Here is a 13,345-nt window from a genome sequence, read left to right on the forward strand (position 1 = left end):
CTCTTGATGGAATTGGGTTGATAAAGGCCTTGGTTGATTGCTCTTGGAGTTGGAGAAAGATCCATTGTGAACCGGGCTGTAAATCATAAAAGCTTAAGTAAAAGTTTGAGGCAAACTTTTACTCAAACTTTTTATACCAGCTGCCCTCCTTTTGCTGATATCCACGTTTGAGCTAAAGTTTGAGGTCAAACTTTTGCTCAAACGTGGATCCCCTTGTGTACATGTGTGGCGCCAACGTTTGCCAAAAAGCATGAGGCAAACGTTGGCACAAGCTTTTCTCCTCCAGGGTGTGCAAGTGTGGCGCCAACGTTTGCCAAAAATCTTGAGGCAAACGTTGGCGCAAGCTTTTCTCCTCCAGGGTGTTGTTTTTGTGATGCCAACGTTTGCCAAAAAGTTTGAGGCAAACGTTGGCTCAAGCTTTTTCCTCCAGGGTGTTTTCAATTCTTCCAAAAGTTTGAGCTAAAGTTTAAGGCAAACTTTGGCTCAAACTTTTTTCCTCTAGGATGTTTTCAACTCTTCCAAATGTTTGAGCTAAAGTTTGAGGCAAACTTTGGCTCAAACTTTTTGTTCTCTCTTGCTCCTAGCCATTCCTTCTTCCTTCAACCTTCTTCAAAACTCTTTTCACCTATCATCAATCAACCAAACACATCAAAGCTATGCTCAAAATCATGAGTTTGTTATTCTTTCATAATATATGACAATTATAGCATAAAATCTCATGAAATTGCATTAATTCATCCATGGTTGATTGAATCAAAGGAAATATGAAATTCTGCCCAATTGGCTTACTTAAGGCTCAAGAAAGTGCATAAATCAATTGAAAATAAGTAAAAAAAGACTAGTGAAACTAGGCTAAGATGACTTGTCATCACAACACCAAACTTAAAGCTTGCTTGTCCCCAAGCAAGAAAAGAATTATTGAGAAGAAAGAATGAAATGGAAGAGGATGTTCATGCTAGCAGAGTATTATTGGTAGTTCATAGGGTTTTCTGTGGATAAGTAAACACTCACTTCTTATTGACTTTTAGGCCTAGAAAGTCTCCTTCAAGCATCAAGCAACACACTGCTATGACCTCTCATTATTCCTTTGTCCTTGACTATTATTTTTTTCTATAAGCTTTAGTTCAGTGTCATGTGTAACAAGTTCATTTCTTTCTTTATACTTGACACATTATTCACTATAGACACTTGGCTCACATTCCTTCTTAAAACATTGATGCCTAGCACCTCTTTGGGTTACTAAATGCCTTGTAGTTAGGTTGCTCTTGATAGTGGACTTTCAGCTGATGATCCCGGGTTAGTTAACCCAAGTCACCAAGTGTTGATGCACTCCAAAGAACTTAATAATCCAAGCAGATCCTAGTACAAAGACACCACAGGCATATATTCTAAGGTTTAAGCTATTGGTGTCTAGCTTTGTTTCTTTTTATTTTCTTTTGTCTTGTTGCCACTTTTTGGCTTTTTCTTTTCTCTTTTTGTTTTTCTTTTTAACCAAGAACTTTTATTTGATTGAGATTCATAGACAGTAGGCCACTTTCTACTTAGATATCATACAATCACACATACATACATACCACCACTTACTTTTATTGTACTTCTATCTAACAGAGAACTATCTTACTTCACATTCAAACATTTCTTTTATTGAATTAAAGATGCAGGGGACAAAGCATGCTTTTTGTTAAGTGAAAGTAAACACACAAGCACACACTTAGACTACCTTACTTATTTTAAGAAAATTGATTCTACTTGTACTAGATGAACACTTTAGCAAGATATAAATCATGGCATCTCTCAACAGCTGAAGTTAAGTATAGATACAACCTAGTGGTTTGCAGTTCTTTTGTCCTTCTTTTTGTTGATCCCCTTTTGAGTCATGGTGCATTATGTCTTCAATTGGTGGTTAGTTCCCTGCATAATTCTCAAAAGTTTCTTGCTTCTCAAGCCCTTAGGTGACTGGTTATTATGCATGAATTGAATGCGGCTTTTGGATTTAAGTTGGTGTGGGAACACCAAACTTAGTTCCTTGCCACTTCCTCTGATGCAACAGGTCAACTATATGTAAAATCTTGTGTTCTTGCTAAAGGTTATGAAGTTGAAATTAGAGAGCAATTAAGTAATTGAATAATCTGTTTGATTGCTTGGAGCTAGTGTTGTGCAAGAAATGAGAATATGTTTTTAAATGATGTTTTGGTGGAACACCAAACTTATAATCCTTCATTCTCCTTTAAATTGTTTTGGTGTGTAACACCAAACTTATCTCCTTGCAATGCATACCAAATATTCAACATTTTTATTGAAAAGGCTATGAAAAGAAAACTACCTCTGGTTGGGTTGCCTCCCAACAAGCGCTCTTTTAATGTCACTAGCTTGACATCCTTCAATTCTTTTCAAGAAGGTTGTAGGCTCTGAACCTCTTTTTCCTTAGTGTTCAATTTCAGCATGCTCTAATGAGAGTATATTGCTGACAGTGTAGTAATCATCAGTCTGTTGGCTTGCTCCTAGTTGTTGATAAATCAATTGCACTTTATCACCTTTGGAAAGCCCTTCTGTTGGAATTTTTCTGTTCTTCCTACCCTTTTTTGTTTTGTTTCTGCGCTTCTTCATTTCTTTTGTTGATCTTTCTTCTTTGGCCGTAGGCTTACTTTGGAGATTTCTCTTCTTGGTGGCTAATACTCCATCATCCTCTTGAATTTCTGCATTATTTTGCACAATCTTTTGCCTTGGGATGTTACTGTGAATCACCTTATTGCTTTCTTCCTTTAACTGTGATTCTTCCTTGTCGAGTTCCATATAGTCTTTCTTCTCATCACTGAACTGCGCTTCTGGTAATACTTTCAGAGTGACACTCTTATCATGCATTTTGAGAGTTAATTCTCCTTGCTCTACGTCTATGATAGCCCTGGCAGTGCCCAAGAATGGTCTCCCAAGTATGATGGAGTCACTTTCATCCTCATCTGAATCTAGAACCACAAAATCTGCAGGGTATATGAATCTGTCCACCTTGACTAGAAGGTTTTCAATTACACCCCTGGGGTATACCATTGACTTATCTACCAGCTCTAGAGACATCTGTACCGGTTTAACTTCCTCTATACGCAGCTTTTTCACCAAAGAGGAGGGAATTAAGTTAATACTTGCTCCTAGATCGCACATTGCCTTAGTGATGGTTAATTCCCCAATGGTGCAAGGCAGCAAAAAGCTCCCAGGGTCTTCAAGCTTAGGAGGAAGCCCTTTCTGAATCAAAGCCTGGTGCACGAAATTGTGATGTCCAGGCTCAAACAATCCCTGGCAACGTGAGCAACTTGGTACGTGCAATCGTGATTACACTTTGATTATATAAAATTTACGGCTCTTTCTTTCCCTGGCAATGGCGCCAAGAATATGGTGCCAATACCATGGTTCACAACTTCGATACAACTAACCAGCAAGTGCACTGGGTCGTCCAAGTAATACCTTACGTGAGTAAGGGTCGAATCCCACGGAGATTGTTGGTATGAAGCAAGCTATGGTCACCTTGCAAATCTCAGTTAGGCAAATATAAATTGATAATGGTGTTTTCGAATTTAATATAATAAAATAGGGATAGAAATACTTATGTAATTCATTGGTGAGAATTTTAGATATGCGAATGGAGATGCCTTCGTTCCTCTGAACCTCTGCTTTCCTGCTATCTTCATCCAATCAGTCTTACTCCTTTCCATGGCTGGCTTTATGCAAGGGCATCACCGTTGTCAGTGGCTACATCCCCTCCTCTCAGTGAAAAATATGCTCACATGCTCTGTCACAGCATGGCTAATCATCTGTCGATTCTCGATCATGCTGGAATAGGATTCACCCTCCTTTTGCGTCTGTCACTAACGCCCAACAATCGCGAGTTTGAAGCTCGTCACAGTCATTCAATCATTGAATCCTACTCGGAATACCACAGACAAGGTTTAGACTTTCCGGATTCTCTTGAATGCCGCCATCATTCTAGCTTACGCCACGAAGATTCCGGTTAAGAGATCTAAGAGATATTCATTCTAGCTTATTTCATGTAGAACGGAAGTGTTTGTCAGGCACGTGTTCATAGGGGAGAATAGTGATGAGCGTCACACATAATCATCACCTTCATCACGTTCTTGGGTGCGAATGGATATCTTAGAAGCGAAATAAGATGAATTGAATAGAAAACAGTAGTACTTTGCATTAATCTTTGAGGAACAGCAGAGCTCCACACCTTTATCTATGGAGTGTAGAAACTCTACCGTATGAAAATACATAAGTGAAGGTCCAGGCATGGCCGAGATGGCCAGCCCCCATGGTCTAAGAACTAGGCGTCCAAAGATCTCTAATACAATAGTAAAAGGTCCTATTTATAATAAACTAGTCACTAGGGTTTACATGAGTAAGTAATTGATGCATAAATCCACTTCCGGGGCCCACTTGGTGTGTGTTTGGGCTGAGCTTGAGTGTTGCACGTGTAGAGATCCTTTTTGGAGTTGAACGCCAGTATTTGTGCTAGTTTGGGCGTTCAGCTCTGGTTTTGGCTCCTTTTCTGGCGCTGGACGCCAGATTTGGGTAGAAAGCTGGCGTTGAACGCCAGTTTACGTCATCTATTCTTGGCCAAAGTATAGACTATTATACATTTCTGGAAAGCCCTGGATGTCTACTTTCCAACGCAACTGGAAGCGCGCCACTTCGAGTTCTGTAGCTCCAGAAAATCCAATTTGAGTGCAGGGAGGTCAGAATCCAACAACATCAGCAGTCCTTCTTCAACCTCTGAATCTGATTTCTGCTCAAGTCCCTCAATTTCAGCCAGAAAATACCTGAATTCACAGAAAAACACACAAACTCATAGTAAAGTCCAGAAATGTGAATTTAACATAAAAACTAATGAAAACATCCCTAAAAGTAACTAGATCCTACTAAAAACATTCTAAAAATAATGTCAAAAAGCGTATAAATTATCCGCTCATCACAACACCAAACTTAAATTGTTGCTTGTCCCCAAGCAACTGAAAATCAAATAGGATAAAAAGAAGAGAATATACTATAAATTCCAAACTATCAATGAAACATAGCTCCAATCAAATGAGCGGGACTTATAGCTTTTTGCCTCTTGAATAGTTTTGGCATCTCACTTCATCCATTGAGGTTCAGAATGATTGGCATCTATAGGAACTCAGATTTCAGATAGTGTTATTGATTCCCCTAGTTCAGTATGATGATTCTTGAACATAGCTATTTTATGAGTCTTGGCCGTGGCCCTAAGCACTTTGTTTTCCAGTATTACCACCGGATACATAAATGCCACAGACACATAATTGGGTGAACCTTTTCAGATTGTGACTCAGCTTTGCTAAAGTTGCCAATTAGAGGTGTCCAGGGTTCTTAAGCACACTCTTTGTTTTTGCTTTGGACCTTGACTTTAACCGCTCAGTCTCAAGTTTTCAATTGACACCTACACGCCACAAGCACATGGTTAGGGACAGCTTGGTTTAGCCGCTTAGACCAGGATTTTATTCCTTTAGGCCCTCCTATCCACTGATGCTCAAAGCCTTGGGATCCTTTTTATTTGCCCTTGCCTTTTGGTTTTAAGGGTTATTGGCTTTTTCTGCTTGCTTTTTCTTTTTCTTCCCAATTTTTTTTCGCCTATTTTTTTTTCTGCAAGCTTTGTTCTTTGCTGCTTTTTCTTGCTTCAAGAATCATTTTTATGATTTTTCAGATTATCAAATAACATGTCTCCTAGTCATCGTTCTTTCAAGAGCCAACATATTTAACATTCTTAAACAATAACTTCAAAAGACATATGCACTGTTCAAGCATACATTCAGAAAACAAGAAGCATTGTCACCACATCAATATAATTAAACTAAGTTCAAGGATAAATTCGAAACTCATGTACTTCTTGTTCTTTTGAATTAAAACAGTTTTTATTTTAAGAGAGGTGATGGATTGGTGCACGAAATTGTGATGTCCAGGCTCAAACAATCCCTGGTAATGGCTCCAAAGCTTGGTGCTTTGATCTTAATTCATAATTGTCACAACTTCGATACAACTAACCAGCAAGTGCACTGGGTCGTCCAAGTAATACCTTACGTGAGTAAGGGTCGAATCCCACGGAGATTGTTGGTATGAAGCAAGCTATGGTCACCTTGTAAATCTCAGTCAGGCAGATATAAAGTGATAATGGTGTTTTCGAATATGATATAATAAAATAGGGATAGAAATACTTATGTAAATCATTGGTAAGAATTTCAGATAAGCGAATGGAGATGCTTTTCGTTCCTCTGAACCTCTGCTTTCCTGCTATCTTCATCCAATCAGTCTTACTCCTTTCCATGGCTGGCTTTATGCAAGGGCATCACCGTTGTCAGTGGCTACATCCCCTCCTCTCAGTGAATAATATGCTCACGCACCCTGTCACGGCACGGCTATTCATCTGTCGGTTCCCGATCATGCTGGAGTAGGATTCACCCTCCTTTTGCGTCTGTCACTAACGCCCAGCACTCGCGAGTTTGAAGCTCGTCACATTTATTCAATCATTGAATCCTACTCAGAATACCACAGACAAGGTTTAGACCTTCCGGATTCTCTTGAATGCCGCCATCATTCTAGCTTACGCCACGAAGATTCTGGTTAGGAGATCTAAGAGATACTCATTCTAGCTTATTTCATGTAGAACAGAAGTGTTTGTCAGGCACGCGTTCATAAGGGAGAAGGATGATGAGCGTCACACATAATCATCACCTTCATCACGTTCTTGGGTGCGAATGGATATCTTAGAAGCGAAATAAGATGAATTGAATAGAAAACAGCAGTACTTTGCATTAATCTTTGAGGAACAGCAGAGCTCCACACCTTAATCTATGGAGTGTAGAAACTCTACCGTATGAAAATACATAAGTGAAGGTCCAGGCATGGCCGAGAGGCCAGCCCCTCTGATCTAAGAACCAGGCGTCCAAAAGATGCCTAATACAATAGTAAAAGGTCCTATTTATAATAAACTAGCTACTAGGGTTTACATGAGTAAGTAATTGATGCATAAATCCACTTCCGGGACCCACTTGGTGTGTGTTTGGGCTGAGCCTGAGTGTTGCACGTGCAGAGGCCTATTGTGGAGTTGAACGCCAGTTTTTGTGCCAGTTTGGGCGTTCAACTCTGGTTTTGGATCCTTTTATGGCACTGGACGCCAGGTTTGGGCAGAAGGCTGGTGTTGAACGCCAGTTTACGTCATCAATTCTTGGCCAAAGTATGGACTATTATATATTTCTGGAAAGCCCTGGATGTCTACTTTCCAACGCAATTGGAAGCGCGCCATTTCGAGTTCTGTAGCTCCAAAATATCCACTTTGAGTGCAGGGAGGTCAGAATCCAACAGCATCAGCAGTCCTTTTTCAACCTCTGAATCTGATTTCTGCTCAAGTCCCTCAATTTCAGCCAGAAAATACCTGAAATCACAGAAAAACACACAAACTCATAGTAAAGTCCAGAAATGTGAATTTAACACAAAATCTATTAAAAACATCCCTAAAAGTAACTAGATCCTACTAAAAACATACTAAAAACAATGCCAAAAAGCGTATAAATTATCCGCTCATCACAACACCAAACTTAAATTGTTGCTTGTCCCCAAGCAACTGAAAATCAAATAGGATAAAAAGAAGAGAATATACTATAAATTCTAAACTATCAATGAAACATAGCTGTAATCACATGAGCGGGACTTATAACTTTTTGCCTCTTGAATAGTTTTGGCATCTCACTTTATCCATTGAGGTTTAGAATGATTGGCATCTATAGGAACTTCAGATTTCGAATAGTGTTATTGACTCTCCTAGTTCAGTATGATGATTCTTGAACACAGCTTCTTTATGAGTCTTGGCCGTGGCCCTAAGCACTTTGTTTTCCAGTGTTACCACCAGATACATAAATGCCACAGACACATAATTGGGTGAACCTTTTCAGATTGTGACTCAGCTTTGCTAAAGTCCCCAATTAGAGGTGTCCAGGGTTCTTAAGCACACTCTTCTTTTGCTTTGGACCTTGACTTTAACCGCTCAGTCTCAAGTTTTCACTTGACACCTACACGCCACAAGCACATGGTTAGGGACAGCTTGGTTTAGCCGCTTAGACCAGGATTTTATTCCTTTAGGCCCTCCTATCCACTGATGCTCAAAGCCTTGGGATCCTTTTTATTTGCCCTTGCCTTTTGGTTTTAAGGGTTATTGGCTGTTTCTGCTTGCTTTTTCTTTTTCTTTCTATTTTTTTTTTTATTTTTTTTTCTGCAAGCTTTGTTCTTTGCTGCTTTTTCTTGCTTCAAGAATCATTTTTATGATTTTTCAGATTATCGAATAACATGTCTCCTAGTCATCATTCTTTCAAGAGCCAACATATTTAACATTCTTAAACAACAACTTCAAAAGACATATGCACTGTTCAAGCATACATTCAGAAAACAAGAAGCATTGTCACCACATCAATATAATTAAGCTAAGTTCAAGGATAAATTCGAAACTCATGTACTTCTTGTTCTTTTGAATTAAAACATTTTTCTTTTAAGAGAGGTGATGGATTCATAGGACATTCATATCTTTAAGACAAAGTTACTAACTACTAATGATCATGTAATGAAGACACAAACATAGATAAGCACATAACATAGAAAACGAAAAACAGAGGAAATAAGAACAAGGAATGAATCCACCTTAGTGATGGTGGCGTTTCCTTCTTGAGGAACCAATGATGTCCTTGAGCTCTTCTATGTCTCTTCCTTGTCTTTGTTGCTCCTCCCTCATTGCCCTTTGATCTTCTCTTATTTCATGGAGCATGATGGAGTGCTCTTGATGTTCCACCCTTAGTTGTCCCATATTCGAACTCAATTCTCCTAGGGAGGTGTTGATTTGCTCCCAATAATTTTGTGGAGGAAAGTGCATTTGAGGCATCTCAGGGATCTCATGGAAGTGAGCTTCTTGCGCCTCTTGAGCTCCATGACTGGGCTCTCTTGCTTGCTCCATCATTTTCTTAGTGATGGGCTTGTCCTCTTTGATGAGGATATCTCCCTCTATGTCAATCCCAGCTGAATTGCATAGGTGGCAGATAAGGTGAGGAAAGGCTAACCTTGCCATAGTGGAGGACTTGTCAACCACCTTGTAGAGTTCTTGAGGTATAATCTCATGAACTTCCACCTCTTCTCCAATCATGATGCTATGGATCATGATGGCCCGGTCTATAGTAACTTTAGACCGGTTGCTAGTGGGAATGATTGAGCATTGAATAAACTCTAACCATCCTCTAGCTATAGGCTTGAGGTCCAATCTTCTTAGTTGAACCGGCTTGCCTTTGGAGTCAATCTTCCATTGAGCTCCTTCTACACATATGTCCATAAGGACTTGGTCCAACCTTTGATCAAAGTTGACTCTCCTTGTGTAGGGGCGTGCGTTCTCTTCCATGTATGGCAAGTTGAACGCCAACCTCACATTTTCCGGACTAAAATCTAAGTATTTCCCCCGAACCATTGTAACATAGTTCTTTGGATCCGGGTTCTTACTTTGATCATGGTTCTTGGTGATCCATGCATTGGCATAGAACTCTTGAACCATTAGGATGCCGACTTGTTGGATGGGATTTGTTAGAACTTCCCAACCTCTTCTTTGAATTTCATGTCGGATCTCCGGATACTCATTTCTTTTGAGTTTGAAAGGGACCTCAGGGATCACCTTCTTCTTGGCCACAACATCATAGAAGTGGTCTTGATGGGCTTTGGAGACGAATCTTTCCATCTCCCATGACTCGGATGTGGAAGCTCTTGTCTTCCCTTTCCCTTTTCTAGAGGATTCTCCGGTCTTAGGTGCCATCAATGGTAATGGAAAAACAAAAAGCTTATGCTTTTACCACACCAAACTTAGAATATTGCTCGCCCTCGAGCAATAAACAAAAGAGTAGAAGAAGAAGAAGAAATAGAGGAGATGGAGAAGGGAAGGTGTTTCGGCCAAGAAGGGTGTAGAGGGGTGTGTTGTGTGAATTGATGAAGAATGAAGGGCTTTATATAGGGAAGGGAGGGGGGGTATTGGTTCGGCCATATGGGTGGGTTTGGGTGGGAAATTGGTTTTGAATTTTGAAGGTAGGTGGAGTTTATGAGGTAGGTTTATGGGGAAGAATGGATGGATGTGAGTGGTGAAGAGGTGATGGGGAAGAGAGTTTGAGGTGATTGGTGAAGGGCTTTTAGGGAAGAGTGTTTATGGGGTTGTGTGAAAGAGAGTGGTGAGAAGAAGTGAGTGGAGGTAGGTGGGGATCCTGTGGGGTCCCCAGATCCTGAGTGGATCCTGTGGGGTCCACAGATCCTGAGTGGATCCTGTGGGGTCCACAGATCCTGAGGTGTCAAGGCATTTACATCCCTGCACCATTAGGCATGTAAAAATGCCTTTGTATCCAACTCTGGGCGTTCAGCGCCAGGTTGGTGGCCATTTTGGGCGTTCAACGCCCATTTGTGTGCCATTTCTGGCGTTGAACGCCAGAACCATTCCTGTTCTGGTGTTCAGCGCCCAGAAGCTGCCCATTTTGGGCGTTCAGCGCCAGAACCATGCTTTGTTCTGGCGTTTGAACGCCAGGCAGATGCTCCTCCAGGGTGTGATTTTTCTTCTGCTGTTTTTGATTCCGTTTTCAATTTTTATATTTACTTTGTGACTCCACATGATCATGAACCTAAGAAAACATGAAAAACAATAAAAATAAGAATTAGATAAACATTGGGTTGCCTCCCAACAAGCGCTTCTTTAATGTCAATAGCTTGACAGTGGGCTCTCATGGAGCCTCACAGATGTGCAGAGCTTTGTTGAGACTCTCCAACACCAAACTTAGAGTTTGGATATGGGAGTTCAACACCAAACTTAGAGTTTGGTTGTGGCCTCCCAACACCAAACTTAGAGTTTGACTGTGGGGGATCTGGTTGACTCTGCTTTGAGAGAAGCTTTTCAAGCTTCCTCTCCATGGTTGCAGAGAGAGATCCTTGAGTTTTGAATACAAGGGAGTTCTCATTCCATTGAAGGACTATTTCACCTCTGTCAACATCAATCACAGCTCTTGCTGTGGCCAGGAAAGGTCTTCCTAGGATGATGGATTCATCCTCTTCCTTTCCAGTATCCAGGACTATGAAATCAGTAGGTATGTAAAGGCCCTCAACCTTTACTAATACATCTTCTACTTGTCCATAAGCCTGTCTTCTTGAGCTGTCTGCCATCTCTAATGAGATTTTAGCAGCTTGCACCCCATAGATTCCCAGTTTCTCTATTACAGAGAGGGGCATGAGGTTTATTCCTGAACCAAGGTCACACAGAGCCTTAAAGATCATGGTGCCTATGGTACAGGGTATTATGAACTTTCCAGGATCCTGTCTCTTCTGAGGCAATGTCAGTTGATCCGGATCACTTAGTTCATTGACGAACAAGGGAGGTTCAACTTCCCAAGTATCAATGCCAAATAATTTGGCATTCAGCTTCATGATTGCACCAAGAAACTTGGCAGTTTGCTCTTCAGTAACATCCTCATTCTCTTCTGAAGAGGAATACTCATCAGAGCTCATGAAGGGTATAAGGAGGTTCAATGGAATCTCTATGGTCTCTAGATGAGCCTCAGAGTCCTTTGGTTCCCCAGAGGGAAGCTCCTTATTGATCACTGGACGTCCCTGGAGGTCTTCCTCCTTGGGATTCACGTCCTCTCCTGTCCTCACAGGTTCGGCCATGGCGCTTATGTCAATGGCCTTGCACTCTCCTTTTGGATTCTCTTCTGTATTGCTTGGGAGAGTACTAGGAGGGATTTCAGTGATCCTTTTACTCAGCTGGCCCACTTGTGCTTCCAGATTTCTAATGGAAGACCTTGTTTCATTCATGAAACTTACAGTGGCCTTAGATAGATCAGAGACTAGATTTGCTAAATTAGAAGCATTTTGTTCAGAGTTCTCTGTCTGTTGCTGAGTTGATGATGGAAAAGGCTTGCTATTGCTAAACCTGTTTCTTCCACCATTATTAAAGCCTTGTTGGGGCTTTTGATCCTTCCATGAGAAATTTGGATGATTTCTCCATGTTGAGTTATAGGTGTTTCCATAAGGTTCACCTAAGTAGTTCACCTCTGCTATTGCAGGGTTCTCAGGATCATAGGCTTCTTCTTCAGAAGATGCCTCTTGAGTACTGTTGGATGCAGCTTGCATTCCATGCAGACTCTGAGAGATCATATTGACTTGCTGAGTCAATATTTTATTCTGAGCCAATATGGCATTCAGAGCATCAACTTCAAGAACTCCCTTCTTCATAGGCGTCCCATTATTCACAGGATTCCTTTCAGAAGTGTACATGAACTGGTTATCAGCAACCATGTCAATGAGTTCTTGAGCTTCTGCAGGCGTTTTCTTTAGGTGAATGGATCCACCTGCAGAAGTATCCAATGACATCTTAGATAACTCAGACAGACCATCATAGAATATATCCAGGATGGTCCATTCTGAGAGCATGTCAGAAGGACACTTTTTGGTCAACTGTTTGTATCTTTCCCAAGCTTCATAGAGGGATTCACCTTCTTTCTGTCTGAAGGTTTGAACATCAGCTCTAAGCTTGCTCAGCTTTTGAGGAGGAAAGTACTTGGCTAAGAAAGCCGTGACCAGCTTATCCCAAGAGTTCAGGCTATCTTTGGGTTGAGAATCCAACCATAATCTAGCTCTGTCTCTTACAGCAAAAGGGAAAAGCATGAGCCTGTAGACTTCAGGATCTACTCCATTAGTCTTAACAGTATCACATATCTGCAAGAATTCAGTTAAGAACTGAAAAGGATCTTCAGATGGAAGTCCATGAAACTTGCAGTTCTGCTGCATCAGAGAAACTAATTGAGGTTTCAGCTCAAAGTTGTTTGCTCCAATGGCAGGAATGGAGATGCTTCTTCCATGTAAATTGGAATTAGGTGCAGTAAAGTCACCAAGCATCTTCCTTACATTATTATTATTTTCGGCTGCCATCTCCTCTTCCTGTTCGAAAATTTCTGAAAGGTTATTTCTGGATTGTTGTATTTTAGCTTCTCTTAATTTTTTCTTCAGAGTCCTTTCAGGTTCTGGATCTGCTTCCACAAGAATGTTCTTATCCTTGCTCCTGCTCATATGACAAAGAAGAGGGCACAGAAAAATAATAATAATAATAGAGATCCTTTATATCACAGTATAGGGATCCCTGTGTGAGTAGAAGAAGAGGGGGAGATAAAGGATGTGATGTAAAGGAAGAAACACAACTGTACGGATGGAAGAGATGTGAGATTAGATGTTAGGATATGAGTGAATAAATAGAATGAGATGGGGGAGGGATAATTTTCGAAAAATATTT

General features: G+C 40.7%; 1 non-coding gene across 1 annotated transcript; it reads left to right on the forward strand.

Annotated features, from left to right (window-relative positions):
• Positions 1–12,487: 12,487 nt before the first annotated feature.
• On the forward strand, positions 12,488–12,591 carry LOC148545350 (small nucleolar RNA R71). The gene has a single exon (XR_015901068.1). It is a non-coding gene; the product is annotated as a small nucleolar RNA R71 (small nucleolar RNA).
• The last annotated feature ends 754 nt before the right edge of the window (positions 12,592–13,345 follow it).

The sequence above is a fragment of the Arachis ipaensis genome, chromosome B9 (assembly GCF_059453495.1).
Source record: "Arachis ipaensis isolate K30076 ecotype BB chromosome B9, ASM5945349v1, whole genome shotgun sequence".
Lineage (NCBI taxonomy): Eukaryota > Viridiplantae > Streptophyta > Magnoliopsida > Fabales > Fabaceae > Arachis > Arachis ipaensis.